The sequence below is a fragment of the Larimichthys crocea genome, unplaced genomic scaffold (assembly GCF_000972845.2).
Source record: "Larimichthys crocea isolate SSNF unplaced genomic scaffold, L_crocea_2.0 scaffold50969, whole genome shotgun sequence".
NCBI classification, from domain to species: domain Eukaryota; kingdom Metazoa; phylum Chordata; class Actinopteri; family Sciaenidae; genus Larimichthys; species Larimichthys crocea.
The window spans coordinates 13,996-17,605 of NW_020856639.1; the positions used below are offsets into that span (position 1 = coordinate 13,996).

Sequence of the window (3,610 nt, forward strand, 5' to 3'; positions counted from 1 at the left end):
TACATTCAGTCCAACAGAGTTTTAAAAACCTCCAAGTACTTGTCTCTCCTTGTTTACACCAAAATTGTGTTTTTTTCATTGAACTTGTTACATGTTCAGTGAAGTGTATCAGTCCTGCAGTAGCTTCAGCTGGCAGCAGGCAGTTCAGTTTCTGTTCAGTCATGACTGAGGGAGGTTTTTTGTACGACGCTTTTTTCACTGTGTGAACACATTCTGACTGTTAATGTAGTGAAGAAACTCTGACAGAAGTAAACTGCTGCAATCTTCAGTCTGAACTCCACTGATGGTCAGAGTGAAGTCAAGTTTGATCCACGCCTGTAAAACGAGCTGAATCCCTGATTGTGCGAGTGCAGCAAGTAAATGAGCAGTTTAGGAGTTTCTCCATCTCTCTGTTGGTACCAGGCTAAATGATGGTAATTGCTCCCAAAATAAACATTCTGACTGGTCTACAGTGATGGCGACGGAGCCCCCACAGCAGAGCTCACTGCTCCAGCTGAGTCCACGGTGACCTGGCCTCTGGACTCTGAGGATACAGACACAAAAACATAAAGCAGCGCCATGTTTTTTGTGGCGCTTCATTTCAGAGGGACGGATGTTCATAGAGAGAGGAGTTTGATTCTCTGGACTTTTACCTGTGAAGCAGCAGCAAGGAGAGGTCCAGATGAGGACGGAGATCAAAGTCAGTTTTTGATGAGGAGGATTTCTGTGGCGTCTGTTGTCATGAAGGACAGCTGTCAGTCATCCAGTGTTCACTCTCAGGACTATAAACTCTCCCAGAGCACTGGAGCATGGTGCTGCTGATGCAAAGTGGCTCTCTATGGAAATGCTCTGACTGACTCCAACAGGGACTTGGATTACTCTGATCATGCTGTTTATCAATGGATCATCACTATCAGAGTATTGATAACAGTCCAGTCATCATTTTAAGGTGGATTTGGTTTGATGACTGTGGATACATTTTCTTAAGAACGTCTTCTGTCTGTGTTTCATTTAATGTAGGAACAAATCCACTTTGACTTTTAGACAGATGTAAACTTATATCTGTCAAAATGTGACTAATTCTGAACAATTGTGTCACTGTTTGATCAATATAATATGAAATAGTTCATTCTTTTAAAACAGGAACTGTTGATGTTGAGTTTGTTTGTGTCAAAGTCAGAGAGCCGTGTCTCTCTACAGTGAGAGGTTTTTGTACGGCCACTCAATGACTTTGTATCACTGGTGGACGTTTGGTGGAGGAACAACAGACTGAATTTGGAAGTAAGTCGCTGCTCAAATATTAAAATATATGTCATCAGTTAAGGTTTTAATTTCGTGTGTCTGAACATTTGCAGTAACTTAAATTTTCATTGGACCAATCTAAATGACTTTTAAGACAGTTTTATTCTCTGTTTCTCTCCTGTTTAACTCAGTATTGAACTCAAAGCAGCTTTACTAAACTTTTCATGACATGTCCAGTGTCATTTGTGAAATGTGAACAGCTTGAACTGTAAGACAGATTAAACAACAACATTAGAACTTGACAAAATCTGGATTTAGCATTTAATTCTCTGTTTTAAACTGATTGGAAGTTGAGTTCTAAAATGTTTTAAACGGTGAGTAAGAAGTTGAAATTTATAAAAATGTGACAGCAATTTGTGACATAATGTCTCTGATACTCTTTTGACTCAGTTTGAATTCATTTTGACAGTTTTTCGAGGCTGTTTGGTTTTTAAATCTGTCGTATGAACATTGTAAATATGGTGGTCAGTTATTTTTGGGCTCATAATGTCCTTTAACAGTGGATCTGATTAACTTTTGTCCTTTTGAGGAAAATATATTTTATTTAATTATTCCAGTGCAGTTCGATATTTTCAGGTCATTGTGTATGATGATTCTCTCTGTGCTGACATGCAGACAGGCTCTTGAAGGGAAGTGAAACAATGTGGATGAGTGACTGGTGGAGCAGAAAAATCATCTGACAGAAACTCCTAAAGGCAAAACAACTCTCACACAGTAAGGTGTCCAAGTGTCTGCTGCTTGATGTGACAGCGGTCCTCTAATCTGATTGGTGTCTCCTAGGTGAATCCGCCCCCACCCGACGGTGCTGCCCCCCTACGTACAGCTGCAGAGCGGGGAAGGCCACGCCATGTGTCTGGCCAACAAGGGCTTCCCCTCAGACGGGAGTCTGGCCTGGAAGGTGGACAGCAGCAGCAGCATCAGCTGGGAGGAGGCAGGAGCCCCGTGGGTGGCTGGAGAGGACGGCCTCTACAGCTGGAGCCACCCTGAGGCCGATGCAGACCAGTGGAGGAAGGTGGACTCTGTGACCTGTGAGGCCACCCAGGGCTCCCAGACTTCACTCTCACAGACACTGAGGAGAGGACCAGTGTTCCCAGTCCTGACCTGACTCACTGGGCTCTGATACTGGTTTTCCTCTGCTACTGCTCCAGTCTGCTCTCTCTCTCTCTCCCTCTCTCTGTTTCTCTCTTCTCTCAGACATGTTTCAATATTAAGTCTTCTTGCTTGTTGATGGTTTCAACATTCTACAACAATAAAGATTTCATCATGTATGTTATAAAAGTGACATGTCTTTTGACTTCCTTTCTTTGACATATATTATATATTAGGAACATTAGTCAGATGAATGCACAGTAACAAGTCCATTTTCCCTAAATGACTTTTTAATGGTTTAAGACTGTAGATTTCTTCTATAGTGATCCTGTTGATTTATATTCAGTTGTCATTGGTAACAACACGGACTCAATGGTGACTCACAAAGCTATCTGTTATACTAACATCTGTGTTACGGCCGCGCGCTTGCCATTTAGCATGTATTAATTGTTTTCCCAGGAGTGATTTTGCCGGTTAGGCAAAACCAGCTGTGTGATCCCCTGTCAAGGATTGGTCCCTTTTTGGAGCTAGGACCGCCCACTTCCTGGTTGCTGTACCCTGTCGTCTGTGTTGGTGTGGCTGTGGTTCGACCAATCGGGAGTCATCAATCAACCCCAGCTGCATTTTAAATAGCCTGTGTGTCCACAGTTCCAGGCGGCTGTGATCAGTGCGCCTCGCTTTTGGTTACTATAATTGTCATTTTGTGTATTGGTTTGTATTGGTTTGGTTTTTTTCATATTTATTTGTGTATGCGCCCCTCCTTGGTTAATTAAACTCCTGACATTAACCTGAACCAGTGTAACTTTCCACTTCATTTCCATCCTCATCATATGTTACTGCTCTCCAAAACGAGCCGGGTCGTAACAATCTTCCCTTCAAGAAGTTCCACATATTATGTTCTAATTTGTACCTAATATAGATTTATAATATCTGAATAAAATATCTCAATAATAAAAATGATTTTCAGGATTAGCATATAAAGCAGGTGTCTCTCTAAGGTGATAACTCTTTATATCTTCTGTCGATTCTCATGGCAATAATGGTCACCACTGCCACCTACATGTCACCCTAAAGTGGTCAGAGTATAGTCAGTACCAGAGCCACTTCCACTGAAACGAGCTGGAACTCCAGTGTGACGGCTTGTAGTACAGTAAATGAGGAGTTTAGGAGATTCTCCAGGTTTCTGAAGGTACCAGCTGGAAAAGTAACTCGTGCTTGGACTGACTTTACATTTGATAGA

General features: G+C 42.1%; 1 pseudogene; it reads left to right on the plus strand.

The window, feature by feature from the left end:
• Positions 1-2,065: 2,065 nt before the first annotated feature.
• LOC113745173 (Ig kappa-b4 chain C region-like) lies at positions 2,066-2,381 on the plus strand (annotated as a pseudogene).
• The last annotated feature ends 1,229 nt before the right edge of the window (positions 2,382-3,610 follow it).